The sequence below is a fragment of the Schistocerca gregaria genome, unplaced genomic scaffold, assembly GCF_023897955.1.
Source record: "Schistocerca gregaria isolate iqSchGreg1 unplaced genomic scaffold, iqSchGreg1.2 ptg000073l, whole genome shotgun sequence".
Classification (NCBI taxonomy): domain Eukaryota; kingdom Metazoa; phylum Arthropoda; class Insecta; order Orthoptera; family Acrididae; genus Schistocerca; species Schistocerca gregaria.
In genome coordinates, this window is record NW_026061709.1 from 101,876 (window position 1) to 129,083 (window position 27,208).

A 27,208-nucleotide genomic window follows, 5' to 3' on the forward strand; every position below is an offset into this window, starting at 1 on the left:
CGGTATGTTTCTTTTTCAGAACTGGAAAAAAACGAGCATAACAACATTCGAACCTGTAATCATCACGTCCGAAGTCCGACGCCTTATCCATTAGGCCACATGGTCACTGACGATCAACTATATCATGTATACGACTCATCTCGAAACGCTCACACCCCTGAGGATTTGTGTTTTCGTTCTACACAGCCGCTGCCCCTTGCTCTTTCCCATCCATTCGTTACATTCAACCTCTTACGAGACCGACCAAATATAGACTGAGAAACAAGACCACACACTTTGTGCATTCAGAATCGAAGGCAGGGCGTCCCTCGCCGCATTTGCTACGATGGCCATTGGCTACTTCTGCTGAAGCGGCGGCGGCGACGACGACGACGACGAAGTCGACGACGACGACGACCGCGAGAGGCTCTGAGATATGTGAGAAATACATCTATAAAATGTAATTCAGACTGCCTCGTGCCACTTTATGCTGTACCGCTTTGGCAAATGCTTTATCTGCGCCATTCGCCTTAATCACATCTGAGAGTAATTCTTAAAAAAAACGCCTGTCGCTAATTGTTCGTCATCACAGATACTGTTTGCTATACGGCCACGACGCGCAACTGATTTCCAAAATTCATCTTTCTCCTGTGAGGATGGAACTTACGACACCTCGTTTATTAGAGCAATGCTCTGCCACTGAGCTAAAGAGGCGCGGCCTAGCGGTAATCTTGCGTACTTCGGCCTTACGGTCGCCTGCATCATCAGACTTCAGCTGACAACACTTCATATTACCGGCTAATATTTGCAGCTATGGCGACCCATTACTGCTTGGCTACACATCTGACACGTAACCGATGTGCTCTCCAAACTACAACACTTGCATTTCAGAACATGTCTTCCACACATGTCTACAAAATCACCTTCACATTCAAATACAGTTTCCTTGTGACTGACAGAGACGTAGGCAAAGTTTAAAGTTGCTATTTCCATTACATCTCGTTAATCAGAAAAACGGTAATTTACATCTGCAGCGGAACAAAATTCCGTTCCGCCCAGCGTGTGGCTCGAACCCACGACCCTGGGATTAAGAGTCTGACGCTCTACCGACTGAGCTAGCCGGCTACCTCGGTGAATACCTGCCGGATAGCACGTCACACAGTACTCGTTTGGGTTGGGTGGTCCCATACAGAATCTCTCCATGCTGCCTAATGTTTTCCTAACGTCACACCTGTCACGTACTTCACTTTTATGTCATAATCATTTCTGAGAGGTAAAGAAATTGCATGACAGCATGGAGAGCTAGTGGCGTCAAAATTAACACACATACTTTATGTGACTCAAAAGCCGAACGAGTTACTTTCCGACGTTGTTTTAGATGTGCAAGTGCCAGTCAAAACTCGCGGTGTCGGCACTCTGCCGACCATTTCGCTAGTTAACACCGGTCTTGTTGTGTGTGTTTCAAGCTCAAGAGCATTTCCAAGCAAAAAATGGTCAACAGCAACATTCAGACGGTTTCGTATGCTCAATTGCTACATTAAAACGGTATGTTTCTTTTTCAGAACTGGAAAAAAACGAGCGTAACAACATTCGAACCTGTAATCATCACATCCGAAGTCCGACGCCTTATCCATTAGGCCACATGGTCACTGACGACCAACTATATCATGTATACGACTCATCTCGAAACGCTCACACCCCTGGGGATTTGTGTTTTCGTTCTACACATTTGCTGCCCCTTGCTCTTTCCCATCCATTCGTTACATTCAACCTCTTACGAGACCGACCAAATATAGACTGAGAAACAAGACCACACACTTTGTGCATTCGGAATCGAAGGCAGGGCGTCCCTCGCCGCATTTGCTACGATGGCCATTGGCTACTTCTGCTGAAGCGGCGGCGGCGACGATGACGAAGTCGACGACGACGACGACCGCGAGAGGCTCTGAGATATGTGAGAAATACATCTATAAAATGTAATTCAGACTGCCTCGTCCCACTTTATGCTGTACCGCTTTGGCAAATGCTTTATCTGCGCCATTCGCCTTAATCACATCTGAGAGTATTTCTTAAAAAAAACGCCTGTCGCTAATTGTTCGTCATCACAGATACTGTTTGCTATACGGCCACGACGCGCAACTGATTTCCAAAATTCATCTTTCTCCTGTGAGGATGGAACTTACGACACCTCGTTTATTAGAGCAATGCTCTACCACTGAGCTAAAGAGGCGCGGCCTAGCGGTAATCTTGCGTACTTCGGCTTTACGGTCGCCTGCATCATCAGACTTCAGCTGACAACACTTCATATTACCGGCTAATTTTTGCAGCTATGGCGACCCATTACTGCTTGGCTACACATCTGACACGTAACCGATGTGCTCTCCAAACTACAACACTTGCATTTCAGAACATGTCTTCCACACATGTCTACAAAATCACCTTCACATTCAAATACAGTTTCCTTGTGACTGACAGAGACGTAGGCAAAGTTTAAAGTTGCTATTTCCATTACATCTCGTTAATCAGAAAAACGGTAATTTACATCTGCAGCGGAACAAAATTCCGTTCCGCCCAGCGTGTGGCTCGAACCCACGACCCTGGGATTAAGAGTCTGACGCTCTACCGACTGAGCTAGACGGCTCCCTCGGTGAATACCTGCCGGATAGCACGTCACACAGTACTCGTTTGGGTTGGGTGGTCCCATACAGAATCTCTCCATGCTGCCTAATGTTTTCCTAACGTCACACCTGTCACGTACTTCACTTTTATGTCATAATCATTTCTGAGAGGTAAAGAAATTGCATGACAGCATGGAGAGCTAGTGGCGTCAAAATTAACACTCATACTTTATGTGACCCAAAAGCCGAACGAGTTACTTTCCGACGTTGTTTTAGATGTGCAAGTGCCAGTCAATACTCGCGGTGTCGGCACTCTGCCGACCATTTCGCTAGTTAACACCGGTCTTGTTGTGTGTGTTTCAAGCTCAAGAGCATTTTCAAGCAAAAAATGGTCAACAGCAACATTCAGACGGTTTCGTATGCTCAATTGCTACATTAAAACGGTATGTTTCTTTTTCAGAACTGGAAAAAAACGAGCATAACAACATTCGAACCTGTAATCATCACGTCCGAAGTCCGACGCCTTATCCATTAGGCCACATGGTCACTGACGATCAACTATATCATGTATACGACTCATCTCGAAACGCTCACACCCCTGAGGATTTGTGTTTTCGTTCTACACAGCCGCTGCCCCTTGCTCTTTCCCACCCATTCGTTACATTCAACCTCTTACGTGACCGACCAAATATAGACTGAGAAACAAGACCACACACTTTGTGCATTCAGAATCGAAGGCAGGGCGTCCCTCGCCGCATTTGCTACGATGGCCATTGGCTACTTCTGCTGAAGCGGCGGCGGCGACGACGACGACGAAGTCGACCGCGAGAGGCTCTGAGATATGTGAGAAATACATCTATAAAATGTAATTCAGACTGCCTCGTGCCACTTTATGCTGTACCGCTTTGGCAAATGCTTTATCTGCGCCATTCGCCTTAATCACATCTGAGAGTAATTCTTAAAAAAAACGCCTGTCGCTAATTGTTCGTCATCACAGATACTGTTTGCTATACGGCCACGACGCGCAACTGATTTCCAGAATTCATCTTTCTCCTGTGAGGATGGAACTTACGACACCTCGTTTATTAGAGCAATGCTCTGCCACTGAGCTAAAGAGGCGCGGCCTAGCGGTAATCTTGCGTACTTCGGCCTTACGGTCGCCTGCATCATCAGACTTCAGCTGACAACACTTCATATTACCGGCTAATATTTGCAGCTATGGCGACCCATTACTGCTTGGCTACACATCTGACACGTAACCGATGTGCTCTCCAAACTACAACACTTGCATTTCAGAACATGTCTTCCACACATGTCTACAAAATCACCTTCACATTCAAATACAGTTTCCTTGTGACTGACAGAGACGTAGGCAAAGTTTAAAGTTGCTATTTCCATTACATCTCGTTAATCAGAAAAACGGTAATTTACATCTGCAGCGGAACAAAATTCCGTTCCGCCCAGCGTGTGGCTCGAACCCACGACCCTGGGATTAAGAGTCTGACGCTCTACCGACTGAGCTAGCCGGCTACCTCGGTGAATACCTGCCGGATAGCACGTCACACAGTACTCGTTTGGGTTGGGTGGTCCCATACAGAATCTCTCCATGCTGCCTAATGTTTTCCTAACGTCACACCTGTCACGTACTTCACTTTTATGTCATAATCATTTCTGAGAGGTAAAGAAATTGCATGACAGCATGGAGAGCTAGTGGCGTCAAAATTAACACACATACTTTATGTGACTCAAAAGCCGAACGAGTTACTTTCCGACGTTGTTTTAGATGTGCAAGTGCCAGTCAAAACTCGCGGTGTCGGCACTCTGCCGACCATTTCGCTAGTTAACACCGGTCTTGTTGTGTGTGTTTCAAGCTCAAGAGCATTTCCAAGCAAAAAATGGTCAACAGCAACATTCAGACGGTTTCGTATGCTCAATTGCTACATTAAAACGGTATGTTTCTTTTTCAGAACTGGAAAAAAACGAGCGTAACAACATTCGAACCTGTAATCATCAGATCCGAAGTCCGACGCCTTATCCATTAGGCCACATGGTCACTGACGACCAACTATATCATGTATACGACTCATCTCGAAACGCTCACACCCCTGGGGATTTGTGTTTTCGTTCTACACATTTGCTGCCCCTTGCTCTTTCCCATCCATTCGTTACATTCAACCTCTTACGAGACCGACCAAATATAGACTGAGAAACAAGACCACACACTTTGTGCATTCGGAATCGAAGGCAGGGCGTCCCTCGCCGCATTTGCTACGATGGCCATTGGCTACTTCTGCTGAAGCGGCGGCGGCGACGATGACGAAGTCGACGACGACGACGACCGCGAGAGGCTCTGAGATATGTGAGAAATACATCTATAAAATGTAATTCAGACTGCCTCGCCCCACTTTATGCTGTACCGCTTTGGCAAATGCTTTATCTGCGCCATTCGCCTAAATCACATCTGAGAGTAATTCTTAAAAAAAAACGCCTGTCGCTAATTGTTCGTCATCACAGATACTGTTTGCTATACGGCCACGACGCGCAACTGATTTCCAAAATTCATCTTTCTCCTGTGAGGATGGAACTTACGACACCTCGTTTATTAGAGCAATGCTCTGCCACTGAGCTAAAGAGGCGCGGCCTAGCGGTAATCTTGCGTACTTCGGCCTTACGGTCGCCTGCATCATCAGACTTCAGCTGACAACACTTCATATTACCGGCTAATATTTGCAGCTATGGCGACCCATTACTGCTTGGCTACACATCTGACACGTAACCGATGTGCTCTCCAAACTACAACACTTGCATTTCAGAACATGTCTTCCACACATGTCTACAAAATCACCTTCACATTCAAATACAGTTTCCTTGTGACTGACAGAGACGTAGGCAAAGTTTAAAGTTGCTATTTCCATTACATCTCGTTAATCAGAAAAACGGTAATCTACATCTGCAGTGGAACAAAATTCCGTTCCGCCCAGCGTGTGGCTCGAACCCACGACCCTAGGATTAAGATTCTGACGCTCTACCGACTGAGCTAGCCGGCTACCTCGATGAATACCTGCCGGATAGCACGTCAAACAGTACTCGTTTGGGTTGGGTGGTCCCATACAGAATCTCTCCATGCTGCCTAATGTTTTCCTAACGTCACACTCGTCACGTACTTCACTTTTATGTCATAATCATTTCTGAGAGGTAAAGAAATTGCATGACAGCATGAAGAGCTAGTGGCGTCAAAATTAACACACATACTTTATGTGACTCAAAAGCCGAACGAGTTACTTTCCGACGTTGTTTTAGATGTGCAAGTGCCAGTCAAAACTCGCGGTGTCGGCACTCTGCCGACCATTTCGCTAGTTAACACCGGTCTTGTTGTGTGTGTTTCAAGCTCAAGAGCATTTTCAAGCAAAAAATGGTCAACAGCAACATTCAGACGGTTTCGTATGCTCAATTGCTACATTAAAACGGTATGTTTCTTTTTCAGAACTGGAAAAAAACGAGCATAACAACATTCGAACCTGTAATCATCACGTCCGAAGTCCGACGCCTTATCCATTAGGCCACATGGTCACTGACGATCAACTATATCATGTATACGACTCATCTCGAAACGCTCACACCCCTGAGGATTTGTGTTTTCGTTCTACACAGCCGCTGCCCCTTGCTCTTTCCCATCCATTCGTTACATTCAACCTCTTACGAGACCGACCAAATATAGACTGAGAAACAAGACCACACACTTTGTGCATTCGGAATCGAAGGCAGGGCGTCCCTCGCCGCATTTGCTACGATGGCCATTGGCTACTTCTGCTGAAGCGGCGGCGGCGACGACGACGACGTCGTCGACGACGACGACGACGACCGCGAGAGGCTCTGAGATATGTGAGAAATACATCTATAAAATGTAATTCAGACTGCCTCGTCCCACTTTATGCTGTACCGCTTTGGCAAATGCTTTATCTGCGCCATTCGCCTTAATCACATCTGAGAGTAATTCTTAAAAAAGACGCCTGTCGCTAATTGTTCGTCATCGCAGATACTGTTTGCTTTACGGCCACGACGCGCAACTGATTTCCAAAATTCATCTTTCTCCTGTGAGGATGGAACTTACGACACCTCGTTTATTAGAGCAATGCTCTACCACTGAGCTAAAGAGGCGCGGCCTAGCGGTAACCTTGCGTACTTCGGCCTTACGGTCGCCTGCATCATCAGACTTCAGCTGACAACACTTCATATTACCGGCTAATATTTGCAGCTATGGCGACCCATTACTGCTTGGCTACACATCTGACACGTAACCGATGTGCTCTCCAAACTACAACACTTGCATTTCAGAACATGTCTTCCACACATGTCTACAAAATCACTTTCACATTCAAATACAGTTTCCTTGTGACTGACAGAGACGTAGGCAAAGTTTAAAGTTGCTATTTCCATTACAACTCGTTAATCAGAAAAACGGTAATTTACATCTGCAGGGGAACAAAATTCCGTTCCGCCCAGTGTGTGGCTCGAACCCACGACTCTAGGATTAAGAGTCTGACGCTCTACCGACTGAGCTAGCCGGCTTCCTCGGTGAATACCTGGCGGATAGCACGTCACACAGTACTCGTTTGGATTGGGTGGTCCTATACAGAATCTCTCCATGCTGCCTAATGTTGTCCTAACGTCACACTCGTCACGTACTTCACTTTTATGTCATAATCATTTCTGAGAGGTAAAGAAATTGCATGACAGCATGGAGAGCTAGTGGCGTCAAAATTAACACACATACTTTATGTGACTCAAAAGCCGAACGAGTTACTTTCCGACGTTGTTTTAGATGTGCAAGTGCCAGTCAATACTCGCGGTGTCGGCACTCTGCCGACCATTTCGCTAGTTAACACCGGTCTTGTTGTGTGTGTTTCAAGCTCAAGAGCATTTTCAAGCAAAAAATGGTCAACAGCAACATTCAGACGGTTTCGTATGCTCAATTGCTACATTAAAACGGTATGTTTCTTTTTCAGAACTGGAAAAAAACGAGCATAACAACATTCGAACCTGTAATCATCACGTCCGAAGTCCGACGCCTTATCCATTAGGCCACATGGTCACTGACGATCAACTATATCATGTATACGACTCATCTCGAAACGCTCACACCCCTGAGGATTTGTGTTTTCGTTCTACACAGCCGCTGCCCCTTGCTCTTTCCCATCCATTCGTTACATTCAACCTCTTACGAGACCGACCAAATATAGACTGAGAAACAAGACCACACACTTTGTGCATTCGGAATCGAAGGCAGGGCGTCCCTCGCCGCATTTGCTACGATGGCCATTGGCTACTTCTGCTGAAGCGGCGGCGGCGACGACGACGACGAAGTCGACGACTACGACGACCGCGAGAGGCTCTGAGATATGTGAGAAATACATCTATAAAATGTAATTCAGACTGCCTCGTGCCACTTTATGCTGTACCGCTTTGGCAAATGCTTTATCTGCGCCATTCGCCTTAATCACATCTGAGAGTAATTCTTAAAAAAAAACGCCTGTCGCTAATTGTTCGTCATCACAGATACTGTTTGCTATACGGCCACGACGCGCAACTGATTTCCAAAATTCATCTTTCTCCTGTGAGGATGGAACTTACGACACCTCGTTTATTAGAGCAATGCTCTGCCACTGAGCTAAAGAGGCGCGGCCTAGCGGTAATCTTGCGTACTTCGGCCTTACGGTCGCCTGCATCATCAGACTTCAGCTGACAACACTTCATATTACCGGCTAATATTTGCAGCTATGGCGACCCATTACTGCTTGGCTACACATCTGACACGTAACCGATGTGCTCTCCAAACTACAACACTTGCATTTCAGAACATGTCTTCCACACATGTCTACAAAATCACCTTCACATTCAAATACAGTTTCCTTGTGACTGACAGAGACGTAGGCAAAGTTTAAAGTTGCTATTTCCATTACATCTCGTTAATCAGAAAAACGGTAATTTACATCTGCAGCGGAACAAAATTCCGTTCCGCCCAGCGTGTGGCTCGAACCCACGACCCTGAGATTAAGAGTCTGACGCTCTACCGACTGAGCTAGCCGGCTACCTCGGTGAATACCTGCCGGATAGCACGTCACACAGTACTCGTTTGGGTTGGGTGGTCCCATACAGAATCTCTCCATGCTGCCTAATGTTTTCCTAACGTCACACCTGTCACGTACTTCACTTTTATGTCATAATCATTTCTGAGAGGTAAAGAAATTGCATGACAGCATGGAGAGCTAGTGGCGTCAAAATTAACACACATACTTTATGTGACTCAAAAGCCGAACGAGTTACTTTCCGACGTTGTTTTAGATGTGCAAGTGCCAGTCAAAACTCGCGGTGTCGGCACTCTGCCGACCATTTCGCTAGTTAACACCGGTCTTGTTGTGTGTGTTTCAAGCTCAAGAGCATTTCCAAGCAAAAAATGGTCAACAGCAACATTCAGACGGTTTCGTATGCTCAATTGCTACATTAAAACGGTATGTTTCTTTTTCAGAACTGGAAAAAAACGAGCGTAACAACATTAGAACCTGTAATCATCAGATCCGAAGTCCGACGCCTTATCCATTAGGCCACATGGTCACTGACGACCAACTATATCATGTATACGACTCATCTCGAAACGCTCACACCCCTGGGGATTTGTGTTTTCGTTCTACACATTTGCTGCCCCTTGCTCTTTCCCATCCATTCGTTACATTCAACCTCTTACGAGACCGACCAAATATAGACTGAGAAACAAGACCACACACTTTGTGCATTCGGAATCGAAGGCAGGGCGTCCCTCGCCGCATTTGCTACGATGGCCATTGGCTATTTCTGCTGAAGCGGCGGCGGCGACGATGACGAAGTCGACGACGACGACGACCGCGAGAGGCTCTGAGATATGTGAGAAATACATCTATAAAATGTAATTCAGACTGCCTCGCCCCACTTTATGCTGTACCGCTTTGGCAAATGCTTTATCTGCGCCATTCGCCTAAATCACATCTGAGAGTAATTCTTAAAAAAAACGCCTGTCGCTAATTGTTCGTCATCACAGATACTGTTTGCTATACGGCCACGACGCGCAACTGATTTCCAAAATTCATCTTTCTCCTGTGAGGATGGAACTTACGACACCTCGTTTATTAGAGCAATGCTCTGCCACTGAGCTAAAGAGGCGCGGCCTAGCGGTAATCTTGCGTACTTCGGCCTTACGGTCGCCTGCATCATCAGACTTCAGCTGACAACACTTCATATTACCGGCTAATATTTGCAGCTATGGCGACCCATTACTGCTTGGCTACACATCTGACACGTAACCGATGTGCTCTCCAAACTACAACACTTGCATTTCAGAACATGTCTTCCACACATGTCTACAAAATCACCTTCACATTCAAATACAGTTTCCTTGTGACTGACAGAGACGTAGGCAAAGTTTAAAGTTGCTATTTCCATTACATCTCGTTAATCAGAAAAACGGTAATCTACATCTGCAGTGGAACAAAATTCCGTTCCGCCCAGCGTGTGGCTCGAACCCACGACCCTAGGATTAAGATTCTGACGCTCTACCGACTGAGCTAGCCGGCTACCTCGATGAATACCTGCCGGATAGCACGTCAAACAGTACTCGTTTGGGTTGGGTGGTCCCATACAGAATCTCTCCATGCTGCCTAATGTTTTCCTAACGTCACACTCGTCACGTACTTCACTTTTATGTCATAATCATTTCTGAGAGGTAAAGAAATTGCATGACAGCATGAAGAGCTAGTGGCGTCAAAATTAACACACATACTTTATGTGACTCAAAAGCCGAACGAGTTACTTTCCGACGTTGTTTTAGATGTGCAAGTGCCAGTCAAAACTCGCGGTGTCGGCACTCTGCCGACCATTTCGCTAGTTAACACCGGTCTTGTTGTGTGTGTTTCAAGCTCAAGAGCATTTCCAAGCAAAAAATGGTCAACAGCAACATTCAGACCGTTTCGTACTGCTCAATTGCTACATTAAAACGGTATGTTTCTTTTTCAGAACTGGAAAAAAACGAGCGTGACAACATTCGAACCTGTAATCATCAGATCCGAAGTCCGACGCCTTATCCATTAGGCCACATGGTCACTGACGACCAACTATATCATGTATACGACTCATCTCGAAACGCTCACACCCCTGAGGATTTGTGTTTTCGTTCTACACAGCCGCTGCCCCTTGCTCTTTCCCACCCATTCGTTACATTCAACCTCTTACGAGACCGACCAAATATAGACTGAGAAACAAGACCACACACTTTGTGCATTCGGAATCGAAGGCAGGGCGTCCCTCGCCGCATTTGCTACGATGGCCATTTGCTACTTCTGCAGAAGCGGCGGCGGCGACGACGACGAAGACGACGACGACGACGACGACCGCGAGAGGCTCTGAGATATGTGAGAAATACATCTGTAAAATGTAATTCAGACTGCCTCGTCCCACTTTATGTTGTACCGCTTTGGCAAATGCTTTATCTGCGCCATTCGCCTTAATCACATCTGAGAGTAATTCTTAAAAAAAAACGCCTGTCGCTAATTGTTCGTCATCACAGATACTGTTTGCTATACGGCCACGACGCGCAACTGATTTCCAAAATTCATCTTTCTCCTGTGAGGATGGAACTTCCGATGCCTGGTTTATTAGAGCAGTGCTCTACCACTGAGCTAAAGAGGCGCGGCCTAGCGGTACTCTTGGGTACTTCGTCCTTACGGTCGTCTGCATCATCAGACTTCAGCTGACAACACTTCATATTACCGGCTAATATTTGCAGCTATGGCGACCCATTACTGCTTGGCTACACATCTGACACGTAACCGATGTGCTCTCCAAACTACAACACTTGCATTTCAGAACATGTCTTCCACACATGTCTACAAAATCACCTTCACATTCAAATACAGTTTCCTTTTGACTGACAGAGACGTAGGCAAAGTTTAAAGTTGCTATTTCCATTACATCTCGTTAATCAGAAAAACGGTAATTTACATCTGCAGCGGAACAAAATTCCGTTCCGCCCAGCGTGTGGCTCGAACCCACGACCCTAGGATTAAGAGTCTGACGCTCTACCGACTGAGCTAGCCGGCTAACTCGGTGAATACCTGCCGGATAGCACGTCACACAGTACTCGTTTGGGTTGGCTGGTCCCATACAGAATCTCTCCATGCTGCCTAATGTTTTCCTAAGGTCACACTCGTCACGTACTTCACTTTTATGTCATAATCATTTCTGAGAGGTAAAGAAATTGCATGACAGCATGCAGAGCTAGTGGCGTCAAAATTAACACACATACTTTATGTGATTCAAAAGCCGAACGAGTTACTTTCCGACGTTGTTTTAGATGTGCAAGTGCCAGTCAAAACTCGCGGTGTCGGCACTCTGCCGACCATTTCGCTAGTTAACACCGGTCTTGTTGTGTGTGTTTCAAGCTCAAGAGCATTTCCAAGCAAAAAATGGTCAAGAGCAACATTCAGACGATTTCGTATGCTCAACTGCTACATTAAAACGGTATGTTTCTTTTTCAGAACTGGAAAGAAACGAGCGTGACAACATTCGAACCTGTAATCATCAGATCCGAAGTCCGACACCTTATCCATTAGGCCACATGGTCACTGACGACCAACTATATCATGTATACGACTCATCTCGAAACGCTCACACCCCTGAGGATTTGTGTTTTCGTTCTACACAGCCGCTGCCCCTTGCTCTTTCCCACCCATTCGTTACATTCAACCTCTTACGAGACCGACCAAATACACACTGAGAAACAAGAACACACACTTTGTGCATTCGGAATCGAAGGCAGGGCGTCCCTCGCCGCATTTGCTACGATGGCCATTTGCTACTTCTGCAGAAGCGGCGGCGGCGACGACGACGACGACGACGACGACGACGACCGCGAGAGGCTCTGAGATATGTGAGAAATACATCTGTAAAATGTAATTCAGACTGCCTCGTGCCACTTTATGCTGTACCGCTTTGGCAAATGCTTTATCTGCGCCATTCGCCTTAATCACATCTGAAAGTAATTCTTAAAAAAAAACGCCTGTCGCTAATTGTTCGTCATCACAGATACTGTTTGCTATACGGCCACGACGCGCAACTGATTTCCAAAATTCATCTTTCTCCTGTGAGGATGGAACTTCCGATGCCTGGTTTATTAGAGCAGTGCTCTACCACTGAGCTAAAGAGGCGCGGCCTAGAGGTACTCTTGGGTACTTCGTCCTTACGGTCGTCTGCATCATCAGACTTCAGCTGACAACACTTCATATTACCGGCTAATATTTGCAGCTATGGCGACCCATTACTGCTTGGCTACACATCTGACACGTAACCGATGTGCTCTCCAAACTACAACACATGCATTTCAAAACATGTCTTCCACACATGTCTACAAAATCACCCTCACATTTAAATACAGTTTCCTTGTGACCGACAGAGACGTAGGCAAAGTTTAAAGTTGCTATTTCCATTACATCTCGTTAATCAGAAAAACGGTAATTTACATCCGCAGCGGAACAAATTCCGTTCCGCCCAGCGTGTGGCTCGAACCCACGACCCTAGGATTAAGAGTCTGACGCTCTACGACTGAGCTAGCCGGCTACCTCGATGAATACCTGCCGGATAGCACGTCACACAGTACTCGTTTGGGTTGGGTGGTCCCATACAGAATCTCTCCATGCTGCCTAATGTTTTCCTAACGTCACACTCGTCACGTACTTCACTTTTATGTCATAATCATTTCTGAGAGGTAAAGAAATTGCATGACAGCATGCAGAGCTAGTGGCGTCAAAATTAACACACATACTTTATGTGACTCAAAAGCCGAACGAGTTACTTTCCGACGTTGTTTTAGATGTGCAAGTGCCAGTCAAAACTCGCGATGTCGGCACTCTGCCGACCATTTCGCTAGTTAACACCGGTCTTGTTGTGTGTGTTTCAAGCTCAAGAGCATTTCCAAGCAAAAAATGTCAACAGCAACATTCAGACGGTTTCGTATGCTCAATTGCTACATTAAAACGGTATGTTTCTTTTTCAGAACTGGAAAAAAACGAGCGTAACAACATTCGAACCTGTAATCAGCAGATCCGAAGTCCGACGCCTTATCCATTAGGCCACATGGTCACTGACGACCAACTATATCATGTATACGACTCATCTCGAAACGCTCACAGCCCTGAGGATTTGTGTTACGTTCTACACAGCCGCTGCCCCTTGCTCTTTCCTACCCATTCGTTACATTCAACCTCTTACGAGACCGACCAAATATAGACTGAGAAACAAGACCACACACTTTGTGCATTCGGAATCGAAGGCAGGGCGTCCCTCGCCGCATTTGCTACGATGGCCATTTGCTACTTCTGCAGAAGCGGCGGCGGCGACGACGACGACGAAGACGACGACGACGACCGCGAGAGGCTCTGAGATATGTGAGAAATACATCTGTAAGATGTAATTCAGACTGCCTCGTCCCACTTTATGCTGTACCACTTTGGCAAATGCTTTATCTGCGCCATTCGCCTTAATCACATCTGAGAGTAATTCTTAAAAAAAACGCCTGTCGCTAATTGTTCGTCATCACAGATACTGTTTGCTATACGGCCACGACGCGCAACTGATTTCCAAAATTCATCTTTCTCCTGTGAGGATGGAACTTCCGATGCCTGGTTTATTAGAGCAGTGCTCTACCACTGAGCTAAAGAGGCGCGGCCTAGCGGTACTCTTGGGTACTTCGTAGTTACGGTCGTCTGCATCATCAGACTTCAGCTGACAACACTTCATATTACCGGCTAATATTTGCAGCTATGGCGACCCATTACTGCTTGGCTACACATCTGACACGTAACCGATGTGCTCTCCAAACAACAACACTTGCATTTCAGAACATGTCTTCCACACATGTCTACAAAATCACCTTCACATTCAAATACAGTTTCCTTGTGAGTGACAGAGACGTAGGCAAAGTTTAAAGTTGCTATTTCCATTACATCTCGTTAATCAGAAAAACGGTAATTTACATCTGCAGCGGAACAAAATTCCGTTCCGCCCAGCGTGTGGCTCGAACCAACGACCCTAGGATTAAGAGTCTGACGCTCTACCGACTGAGCTAGCCGGCTACCTCGATGAATACCTGCCGGATAGCACGTCACACAGTACTCGTTTGGGGTGGCTGGTCCCATACAGAATCTCTCCAAGCTGCCTAATGTTTTCCTAACGTCACACTCGTCACGTACTTCACTTTTATGTCATAATCATTTCTGAGAGGTAAAGAAATTGCATGACAGCATGAAGAGCTAGTGGCGTCAAAATTAACACACATACTTTATGTGACTCAAAAGCCGAACGAGTTACTTTCCGACGTTGTTTTAGATGTGCAAGTGCCAGTCAAAACTCGCGGTGTCGGCACTCTGCCGACCATTTCGCTAGTTAACACCGGTCTTGTTGTGTGTGTTTCAAGCTCAAGAGCATTTCCAAGCAAAAAATGGTCAACAGCAACATTCAGACCGTTTCGTACTGCTCAATTGCTACATTAAAACGGTATGTTTCTTTTTCAGAACTGGAAAAAAACGAGCGTGATAACATTCGAACCTGTAATCATCAGATCCGAAGTCCGACGCCTTATCCATTAGGCCACATGGTCACTGACGACCAACTATATCATGTATACGACTCATCTCGAAACGCTCACACCCCTGAGGATTTGTGTTTTCGTTCTACACAGCCGCTGCCCCTTGCTCTTTCCCACCCATTCGTTACATTCAACCTCTTACGAGACCGACCAAATATAGACTGAGAAACAAGACCACACACTTTGTGCATTCGGAATCGAAGGCAGGGCGTCCCTCGCCGCATTTGCTACGATGGCCATTTGCTACTTCTGCAGAAGCGGCGGCGGCGACGACGACGAAGACGACGACGACGACGACGACGACCGCGAGAGGCTCTGAGATATGTGAGAAATACATCTGTAAAATGTAATTCAGACTGCCTCGTCCCACTTTATGCTGTACCGCTTTGGCAAATGCTTTATCTGCGCCATTCGCCTTAATCACATCTGAGAGTAATTCTTAAAAAAAAACGCCTGTCGCTAATTGTTCGTCATCACAGATACTGTTTGCTATACGGCCACGACGCGCAACTGATTTCCAAAATTCATCTTTCTCCTGTGAGGATGGAACTTCCGATGCCAGATTTATTAGAGCAGTGCTCTACCACTGAGCTAAAGAGGCGCGGCCTAGAGGTACTCTTGGGTACTTCGTCCTTACGGTCGTCTGCATCATCAGACTTCAGCTGACAACACTTCATATTACCGGCTAATATTTGCAGCTATGGCGACCCATTACTGCTTGGCTACACATCTGACACGTAACCGATGTGCTCTCCAAACTACAACACATGCATTTCAAAACATGTCTTCCACACATGTCTACAAAATCACCCTCACATTCAAATACAGTTTCCTTGTGACCGACAGAGACGTAGGCAAAGTTTAAAGTTGCTATTTCCATTACATCTCGTTAATCAGAAAAACGGTAATTTACATCCGCAGCGGAACAAATTCCGTTCCGCCCAGCGTGTGGCTCGAACCCACGACCCTAGGATTAAGAGTCTGACGCTCTACGACTGAGCTAGCCGGCTACCTCGATGAATACCTGCCGGATAGCACGTCACACAGTACTCATTTGGGTTGGGTGGTCCCATACAGAATCTCTCCATGCTGCCTAATGTTTTCCTAACGTCACACTCGTCACGTACTTCACTTTTATGTCATAATCATTTCTGAGAGGTAAAGAAATTGCATGACAGCATGCAGAGCTAGTGGCGTCAAAATTAACACACATACTTTATGTGACTCAAAAGCCGAACGAGTTACTTTCCGACGTTGTTTTAGATGTGCAAGTGCCAGTCAAAACTCGCGATGTCTTCACTCTGCCGACCATTTCGCTAGTTAACACCGGTCTTGTTGTGTGTGTTTCAAGCTCAAGAGCATTTCCAAGCAAAAAATGTCAACAGCAACATTCAGACGGTTTCGTATGCTCAATTGCTACATTAAAACGGTATGTTTCTTTTTCAGAACTGGAAAAAAACGAGCGTAACAACATTCGAACCTGTAATCAGCAGATCCGAAGTCCGACGCCTTATCCATTAGGCCACATGGTCACTGACGACCAACTATATCATGTATACGACTCATCTCGAAACGCTCACAGCCCTGAGGATTTGTGTTACGTTCTACACACCCGCTGCCCCTTGCTCTTTCCTACCCATTCGTTACATTCAACCTCTTACGAGACCGACCAAATATAGACTGAGAAACAAGACCACACACTTTGTGCATTCGGAATCGAAGGCAGGGCGTCCCTCGCCGCATTTGCTACGATGGCCATTTGCTACTTCTGCAGAAGCGGCGGCGGCGACGACGACGACGACGACGAAGACGACGACGACGACCGCGAGAGGCTCTGAGATATGTGAGAAATACATCTGTAAGATGTAATTCAGACTGCCTCGTCCCACTTTATGCTGTACCACTTTGGCAAATGCTTTATCTGCGCCATTCGCCTTAATCACATCTGAGAGTAATTCTTAAAAAAAACGCCTGTCGCTAATTGTTCGTCATCACAGATACTGTTTGCTATACGGCCACGACGCGCAACTGATTTCCAAAATTCATCTTTCTCCTGTGAGGATGGAACTTCCGATGCCTGGTTTATTAGAGCAGTGCTCTACCACTGAGCTAAAGAGGCGCGGCCTAGCGGTACTCTTGGGTACTTCGTAGTTACGGTCGTCTGCATCATCAGACTTCAGCTGACAACACTTCATATTACCGGCTAATATTTGCAGCTATGGCGACCCATTACTGCTTGGCTACACATCTGACACGTAACCGATGTGCTCTCCAAACAACAACACTTGCATTTCAGAACATGTCTTCCACACATGTCTACAAAATCACCTTCACATTCAAATACAGTTTCCTTGTGAGTGACAGAGACGTAGGCAAAGTTTAAAGTTGCTATTTCCATTACATCTCGTTAATCAGAAAAACGGTAATTTACATCTACAGCGGAACAAAATTCCGTTCCGCCCAGCGTGTGGCTCGAACCAACGACCCTAGGATTAAGAGTCTGACGCTCTACCGACTGAGCTAGCCGGCTACCTCGATGAATACCTGCCGGATAGCACGTCACACAGTACTCGTTTGGGGTGGCTGGTCCCATACAGAATCTCTCCATGCTGCCTAATGTTTTCCTAACGTCACACTCGTCACGTACTTCACTTTTATGTCATAATCATTTCTGAGAGGTAAAGAAATTGCATGACAGCATGAAGAGCTAGTGGCGTCAAAATTAACACACATACTTTATGTGACTCAAAAGCCGAACGAGTTACTTTCCGACGCTGTTTTAGATGTGCAAGTGCCAGACAAAACTCGCGGTGTCGGCACTCTGCCGACCTTTTCGCTAGTTAACACCGGTCTTGTTGTGTGTGTTTCAAGCTCAAGAGCATTTCCAAGCAAAAAATGGTCAACAGCAACATTCAGACCGTTTCGTACTGCTCAATTGCTACATTAAAACGGTATGTTTCTTTTTCAGAACTGGAAAAAAACGAGCGTGACAACATTCTAACCTGTAATCATCAGATCCGAAGTCCGACGCCTTATCCATTAGGCCACATGGTCACTGACGACCAACTATATCATGTATACGACTCATCTCGAAACGCTCACACCCCTGAGGATTTGTGTTTTCGTTCTACACAGCCGCTGCCCCTTGCTCTTTCCCACCCATTCGTTACATTCAACCTCTTACGAGACCGACCAAATATAGACTGAGAAACAAGACCACACACTTTGTGCATTCGGAATCGAAGGCAGGGCGTCCCTCGCCGCATTTGCTACGATGGCCATTTGCTACTTCTGCAGAAGCGGCGGCGGCGACGACGACGACGACGAAGACGACGACGACGACGACGACGACGACGACCGCGAGAGGCTCTGAGATATGTGAGAAATACATCTGTAAAATGTAATTCAGACTGCCTCGTGCCACTTTATGCTGTACCGCTTTGGCAAATGCTTTATCTGCGCCATTCGCCTTAATCACATCTGAGAGTAATTCTTAAAAAAAAACGATTGTCACTAATTGTTTGTCATCACAGATACTGTTTGCTATACGGCCACGACGCGCAACTGATTTCCAAAATTCATCTTTCTCCTGTGAGGATGGAACTTCCGATGCCTGGTTTATTAGAGCAGTGCTCTACCACTGAGCTAAAGAGGCGCGGCCTAGCGGTACTGTTGGGTACTTCGTCCTTACGGTCGTCTGCATCATCAGACTTCAGCTGACAACACTTCATATTACCGGCTAATATTTGCAGCTATGGCGACCCATTACTGCTTGGCTACACATCTGACACGTAACCGATGTGCTCTCCAAACTACAACACATGCATTTCAAAACATGTCTTCCACACATGTCTACAAAATCACCTTCACATTCAAATACAGTTTCCTTGTGACTGACAGAGACGTAGGCAAAGTTTAAAGTTGCTATTTCCATTACATCTCGTTAATCAGAAAAACGGTAATTTACATCCGCAGCGGAACAAATTCCGTTCCGCCCAGCGTGTGGCTCGAACCCACGACCCTAGGATTAAGAGTCTGACGCTCTACCGACTGAGCTAGCCGGCTACCTCGGTGAATACCTGCCGGATAGCACGTCACACGGTACTCGTTTGGGTTGGGTGGTCCCATACAGAATCTCTCCATGCTGCCTAATGTTTTCCTAACGTCACACTCGTCACGTACTTCACTTTTATGTCATAATCATTTCTGAGAGGTAAAGAAATTGCATGACAGCATGCAGAGCTAGTGGCGTCAAAATTAACACACATACTTTATGTGACTCAAAAGCCGAACGAGTTACTTTCCGACGTTGTTTTAGATGTGCAAGTGCCAGTCAAAACTCGCGATGTCGGCACTCTGCCGACCATTTCGCTAGTTAACACCGGTCTTGATGTGTGTGTTTCAAGCTCAAGAGCATTTCCAAGCAAAAAATGTCAACAGCAACATTCAGACGGTTTCGTTTGCTCAACTGCTACATTAAAACGGTATGTTTCTTTTTCAGAACTGGAAAAAAAATCGAGCGTGACAACATTCGAACCTGTAATCATCAGATCCGAAGTCCGACGCCTTATCCATTAGGCCACATGGTCACTGACGACCAACTATATCATGTATACGACTCATCTCGAAACGCTCACACCCCTGAGGATTTGTGTTTTCGTTCTACACAGCCGCTGCCCCTTGCTCTTTCCCACCCATTCGTTACATTCAACCTCTTACGAGACCGACCAAATATAGACTGAGAAACAAGACCACACACTTTGTGCATTCGGAATCGAAGGCAGGGCATCCCTCGCCGCATTTGCTACGATGGCCATTTGCTACTTCTGCAGAAGCGGCGACGACGACGACGACGACGACGACGACGACCGCGGGAGGCTCTGAGATATTTGAGAAATACATCTGTAAAATGTAATTCAGACTGCCTTGTGCCACTTTATGCTGTACCGCTTTGGCAAATGCTTTATCTGCGCCATTCGCCTTAATCACATCTGAGAGTAATTCTTAAAAAAAAACGCCTGTCGCTAATTGTTCGTCATCACAGATACTGTTTGCTATACGGCCACGACGCGCAACTGATTTCCAAAATTCATCTATCTCCTGTGAGGATGGAACTTCCGATGCCTGGTTTATTAGAGCAGTGCTCTACCACTGAGCTAAAGAGGCGCGGCCTAGCGGTACTCTTGGGTACTTCGTCCTTACGGTCGTCTGCATCATCAGTCTTCAGCTGACAACACTTCATATTACCGGCTAATATTTGCAGCTATGGCGACCCATTACTGCTTGGCTACACATCTGACGCGTAACCGATGTGCTCTCCAAACTACAACACATGCATTTCAAAACATGTCTTCCACACATGTCTACAAAATCACCTTCACATTCAAATACAGTTTCCTTGTGACTGACAGAGACGTAGGCAAAGTTTAAAGTTGCTATTTCCATTACATCTCGTTAATCAGAAAAACGGTAATTTACATCTGCAGCGGAACAAATTCCGTTCCGCCCAGCGTGTGGCTCGAACCCACGACCCTAGGATTAAGAGTCTGACGCTCTACCGACTGAGCTAGCCGGCTACCACGGTGAATACCTGCCGGATAGCACGTCACACAGTACTCGTTTGGGTTGGGTGGTCCCATACAGAATCTCTCCATGCTGCCTAATGTTTTCCTAACGTCACACTCGTCACGTACTTCACTTTTATGTCATAATCATTTCTGAGAGGTAAAGAAATTGCATGGCAGCATGCAGAGCTAGTGGCGTCAAAATTAACACTCATACTTTATGTGACTCAAAAGCCGAACGAGTTACTTTCCGACGTTGTTTTAGATGTGCAAGTGCTAGTCAAAACTCGCGGTGTCGGCACTCTGCCGACCATTTCGCTAGTTAACACCGGTCTTGTTGTGTGTGTTTCAAGCTCAAGAGCATTTCCAAGCAAAAAATGGTCAACAGCAACATTCAGATGGTTTCGTATGCTCAATTGCTACATTAAAACGGTATGTTTCTTTTTCAGAACTGGAAAAAAAAAACGAGCGTGACAACATTCGAACCTGTAATCATCAGATCCGAAGTCCGACGCCTTATCCATTAGGCCACATGGTCACTGACGACCAACTATATCATGTATACGACTCATCTCGAAACGCTCACACCCCTGAGGATTTGTGTTTTCGTTCTACACAGCCGCTGCCACTTGCTCTTTCCCACCCATTCGTTACATTCAACCTCTTACGAAACCGACCAAATATACACTGAGAAACAAGACCACACACTTTGTGCATTCGGAATCGAAGGCAGGGCGTCCCTCGCCGCATTTGCTACGATGGCCATTTGCTACTTCTGCAGAAGCGGCGGCGGCGACGACGACGACGACGACGACGACGACGACGACGACGACGACGACGACCGCTGGAGGCTCTGAGATATTTGAGAAATACATCTGTAAAATGTAATTCAGACTGCCTCGTGCCACTTTATGCTGTACCGCTTTGGCAAATGCTTTATCTGCGCCATTCGCCTTAATCACATCTGAGAGTAATTCTTAAAAAAAACGCCTGTCGCTAATTGTTCGTCATCACAGATACTGTTTGCTATACGGCCACGACGCGCAACTGATTTCCAAAATTCATCTTTCTCCTGTGAGGATGGAACTTCCGATGCCTGGTTTGTTAGAGCAGTGCTCTACCACTGAGCTAAAGAGGCGCGGCCTAGCATTACTCTTGGGTACTTCGTCCTTACGGTCGTCTGCATCATCAGTCTTCAGCTGACAACACTTCATATTACCGGCTAATATTTGCAGCTATGGCGACCCATTACTGCTTGGCTACACATCTGACACGTAACCGATGTGCTCTCCAAACTACAACACATGCATTTCAAAACATGTCTTCCACACATGTCTACAAAATCACCTTCACATTCAAGTACAGTTTCCTTGTGACTGACAGAGACGTAGGCAAAGTTTAAAGTTGCTATTTCCATTACATCTCGTTAATCAGAAAAACGGTAATTTACATCTGCAGCGGAACAAATTCCGTTCCGCCCAGCGTGTGGCTCGAACCCACGACCCTAGGATTAAGAGTCTGGCGCTCTACCGACTGCGCTAGCCGGCTACCACGGTGAATACCTGCCGGATAGTACGTCACACAGTACTCGTTTGGGTTGGGTGGTCCCATACAGAATCTCTCCATGCTGCCTAATGTTTTCCTAACGTCACACTCGTCACGTACTTCACTTTTATGTCATAATCATTTCTGAGAGGTAAAGAAATTGCATGGCAGCATGCAGAGCTAGTGGCGTCAAAATTAACACTCATACTTTATGTGACTCAAAAGCCGAACGAGTTACTTTCCGACGTTGTTTTAGATGTGCAAGTGCTAGTCAAAACTCGCGGTGTCGGCACTCTGCCGACCATTTCGCTAGTTAACACCGGTCTTGTTGTGTGTGTTTCAAGCTCAAGAGCATTTCCAAGCAAAAAATGGTCAACAGCAACATTCAGACGGTTTCGTATGCTCAATTGCTACATTAAAACGGTATGTTTCTTTTTCAGAACTGGAAAAAAAACGAGCGTGACAACATTCGAACCTGTAATCATCAGATCCGAAGTCCGACGCCTTATCCATTAGGCCACATGGTCACTGACGACCAACTATATCATGTATACGACTCATCTCGAAACGCTCACACCCCTGAGGATTCGGAATCGAAGGCAGGGCGTCCCTCGCCGCATTTGCTACGATGGCCATTTGCTGCTTCTGCAGAATCGGCGGCGACGACGACGACGACGACGACGACGACGACCGCTGGAGGCTCTGAGATATTTGAGAAATACATCTGTAAAATGTAATTCAGACTGCCTCGTGCCACTTTATGCTGTACCGCTTTGGCAAATGCTTTATCTGCGCCATTCGCCTTAATCACATCTGAGAGTAATTCTTAAAAAAAACGCCTGTCGCTAATTGTTCGTCATCACAGATACTGTTTGCTATACGGCCACGACGCGCAACTGATTTCCAAAATTCATCATTCTCCTGTGAGGATGGAACTTCCGATGCCTGGTTTATTAGAGCAGTGCTCTACCACTGAGCTAAAGAGGCGCGGCCTAGCGGTACTCTTGGGTACTTCGTCCTTACGGTCATCTGCATCATCAGTCTTCAGCTGACAACACTTCATATTACCGGCTAATATTTGCAGCTATGGCGACCCATTACTGCTTGGCTACACATCTGACACGTAACCGATGTGCTCTCCAAACTACAACACATGCATTTCAAAACATGTCTTCCACACATGTCTACAAAATCACCTTCACATTCAAATACAGTTTCCTTGTGACTGACAGAGACGTAGGCAAAGTTTAAAGTTTCTATTTCCATTACATCTCGTTAATCAGAAAAACGGTAATTTAGATCTGCAGCGGAACAAATTCCGTTCCGCCCAGCGTGTGGCTCGAACCCACGACCCTAGGATTAAGAGTCTGACGCTCTACCGACTGAGCTAGCCGGCTACCACGGTGAATACCTGCCGGATAGCACATCACACAGTACTCGTTTGGGTTGGGTGGTCCCATACAGAATCTCTCCATGCTGCCTAATGTTTTCCTAACGTCACACTCGTCATGTACTTCACTTTTATGACATAATCATTTCTGAGAGGTAAAGAAATTGCGTGGCAGCATGCAGAGCTAGTGGCGTCAAAATTAACACACATACTTTATGTGACTCAAAAGCCGAACGAGTTACTTTCCGACGTTGTTTTAGATGTGCAAGTGCCAGTCAAAACTCGCGGTGTCGGCACTCTGCCGACCATTTCGCTAGTTAACACCGGTCTTGTTGTGTGTGTTTCAAGCTCAAGAGCATTTCCAAGCAAAAAATGGTCAACAGCAACATTCAGACGGTTTCGTATGCTCAATTGCTACATTAAAACGGTATGTTTCTTTTTCAGAACTGGAAAAAAAACGAGCGTGACAACATTCGAACCTGTAATCATCAGATCCGAAGTCCGACGCCTTATCCATTAGGCCACATGGTCACTGACGACCATCTATATCATGTATACGACTCATCTCGAAACGCTCACACCCCTGAGGATTTGTGTTTTCGTTCTACACAGCCGCTGCCACTTGCTCTTTCCCACCCATTCGTTACATTCAACCTCTTACGAAACCGACCAAATATACACTGAGAAACAAGACCACACACTTTGTGCATTCGGAATCGAAGGCAGGGCGTCCCTCGCCGCATTTGCTACGATGGCCATTTGCTACTTCTGCAGAAGCGGCGGCGGCGGCGACGACGAAGACGACGACGACGACGACCGCGAGAGGCTCTGAGATATGTGAAAAATACATCTATAAAATATTATTCAGACTGCCTCGTCCCACTTTATGCTGTACTGCTATGGCAAATGCTTTATCTGCGCCATTCGCCTTAATCACATCTGAGAGTAATTCTTAAAAAAAACGCCTGTCGCTAATTGTTCGTCATCACAGATACTGTTTGCTATACGGCCACGACGCGCAACTGATTTCCAAAATTCATCTTTCTCCTGTGAGGATGGAACTTCTGATGCCTGGTTTATTAGAGGAGTGCTCTACCACTGAGCTAAAGAGGCGCGGCCTAGCGGTACTCTTGGGTACTTCGTCCTTACGGTCGTCTGCATCATCAGTCTTCAGCTGACAACACTTCATATTACCGGCTAATATTTGCAGCTATGGCGACCCATTACTGCTTGGCTACACATCTGACACGTAACCGATGTGCTCTCCAAACTACAACACATGCATTTCAAAACATGTCTTCCACACATGTCTACAAAATCACCTTCACATTCAAATACAGTTTCCTTGTGACTGACAGAGACGTAGGCAAAGTTTAAAGTTGCTATTTCCATTACATCTCGTTAATCAGAAAAACGGTAATTTACATCTGCAGCGGAACAAATTCCGTTCCGCCCAGCGTGTGGCTCGAACCCACGACCCTAGGATTAAGAGTCTGACGCTCTACGACTGAGCTAGCCGGCTACCTCGATGAATACCTGCCGGATAGCACGTCACACAGTACTCGTTTGGGTTGGGTGGTCCCATACAGAATCTCTCCATGCTGCCTAATGTTTTCCTAACGTCACACTCGTCACGTACTTCACTTTTATGTCATAATCATTTCTGAGAGGTAAAGAAATTGCATGACAGCATGCAGAGCTAGTGGCGTCAAAATTAACACACATACTTTATGTGACTCAAAAGCCGAACGAGTTACTTTCCGACGTTGTTTTAGATGTGCAAGTGCCAGTCAAAACTCGCGGTGTCGGCACTCTGCAGACCATTTCGCTAGTTAACACCGGTCTCGTTGTGTGTGTTTCAAGCTCAAGAGCATTTCCAAGCAAAAAATGGTCAACAGCAACATTCAGACGGTTTCGTATGCTCAATTGCTACATTAAAACGGCATGTTTCTTTTTCAGAACTGGAAAAAAACGAGCGTGACAACATTCGAACCTGTAATCATCAGATCCTGAGTTCGACGCCTTATCCATTAGGCCACATGGTCACTGACGACCAACTATATCATGTATACGACTTATCTCGAAACGCACACACCCCTGAGGATTTGTGTTTTCGTTCTACACAGCCGCTGCCCCTTGCTCTTTCCCACCCATTCGTTACATTCAACCTCTTACGAGACCGACCAAATATACACTGAGAAACAAGACCACACACTTTGTGCATTCGGAATCGAAGGCAGGGCGTCCCTCGCCGCATTTGCTACGATGGCCATTTGCTACTTCTGCAGAAGCGGCGGCGGCGGCGACGACGAAGACGACGACGACGACGACGACGACGACGACCGCGAGAGGCTCTGAGATATGTGAGAAATACATCTATAAAATATAATTCAGACTGTTTCGTCCCACTTTATGCTGTACTGCTTTGGCAAATGCTTTATCTGCGCCATTCGCCTTAATCACATCTGAGAGTAATTCTTAAAAAAAACGCCTGTCGCTAATTGTTCGTCATCACAGATACTGTTTGCTATACGGCCACGACGCGCAACTGATTTCCAAAATTCATCTTTCTCCTGTGAGGATGGAACTTCCGATGCCTGGTTTATTAGAGCAGTGCTCTACCACTGAGCTAAAGAGGCGCGGCCTAGCGGTACTCTTGGGTACTTCGTCCTTACAGTCGTCTGCATCATCAGACTTCAGCTGACAACACTTCATATTACCGGCTAATATTTGCAGCTATGGCGACCCATTACTGCTTGGCTACACATCTGACACGTAACCGATGTGCTCTCCAAACTACAACACATGCATTTCAAAACATGTCTTCCACACATGTCTACAAACTCACCTTCACATTCAAATACAGTTTCCTTGTGACTGACAGAGACGTTGGCAAAGTTTAAAGTTTCTATTTCCATTACATCTCGTTAATCAGAAAAACGGTAATTTACATCTGCAGCGGAACAAATTCCGTTCCGCCCAGCGTGTGGCTCGAACCCACGACCCTAGGATTAAGAGTCTGACGCTCTACCGACTGAGCTAGCCGGCTACCTCGGTGAATACCTGCCGGATAGCACGTCACACAGTACTCGTTTGGGTTGGGTGGTCCCATACAGAATCTCTCCATGCTGCCTAATGTTTTCCTAACGTCACACTCGTCACGTACTTCACTTTTATGTCATAATCATTTCTGAGAGGTAAAGAAATTGCATGACAGCATGCAGAGCTAGTGGCGTCAAAATTAACACACATACTTTATGTGACTCAAAAGCCGAACGAGTTACTTTCCGACGTTGTTTTAGATGTGCAAGTGCCAGTCAAAACTCGCGGTGTCGGCACGCTGCCGACCATTTCGCTAGTTAACACCGGTCTTGTTGTGTGTGTTTCAAGCTCAAGAGCATTTCCAAGCAAAAAATGGTCAACAGCAACATTCAGACGGTTTAGT

The 27,208-nt window shown here is 46.2% G+C and overlaps 6 non-coding genes across 6 annotated transcripts; all 6 read right to left on the reverse strand.

Annotated features, from left to right (window-relative positions):
- Positions 1-8,613: 8,613 nt before the first annotated feature.
- Positions 8,614-8,686, reverse strand: Trnak-cuu (transfer RNA lysine (anticodon CUU)). The gene has a single exon. It is a non-coding gene; the product is annotated as a tRNA-Lys (tRNA).
- Positions 8,687-11,650: 2,964 nt separating this feature from the next.
- On the reverse strand, positions 11,651-11,723 carry Trnak-cuu (transfer RNA lysine (anticodon CUU)). The gene has a single exon. It is a non-coding gene; the product is annotated as a tRNA-Lys (tRNA).
- Positions 11,724-19,256: 7,533 nt separating this feature from the next.
- On the reverse strand, positions 19,257-19,329 carry Trnak-cuu (transfer RNA lysine (anticodon CUU)). Its single transcript has one exon. It is a non-coding gene; the product is annotated as a tRNA-Lys (tRNA).
- A 1,438-nt stretch (positions 19,330-20,767) lies between these two features.
- Trnak-cuu (transfer RNA lysine (anticodon CUU)) lies at positions 20,768-20,840 on the reverse strand. The gene has a single exon. It is a non-coding gene; the product is annotated as a tRNA-Lys (tRNA).
- Positions 20,841-23,697: 2,857 nt separating this feature from the next.
- On the reverse strand, positions 23,698-23,770 carry Trnak-cuu (transfer RNA lysine (anticodon CUU)). Its single transcript has one exon. It is a non-coding gene; the product is annotated as a tRNA-Lys (tRNA).
- A 2,969-nt stretch (positions 23,771-26,739) lies between these two features.
- On the reverse strand, positions 26,740-26,812 carry Trnak-cuu (transfer RNA lysine (anticodon CUU)). The gene has a single exon. It is a non-coding gene; the product is annotated as a tRNA-Lys (tRNA).
- Positions 26,813-27,208: the final 396 nt, after the last annotated feature.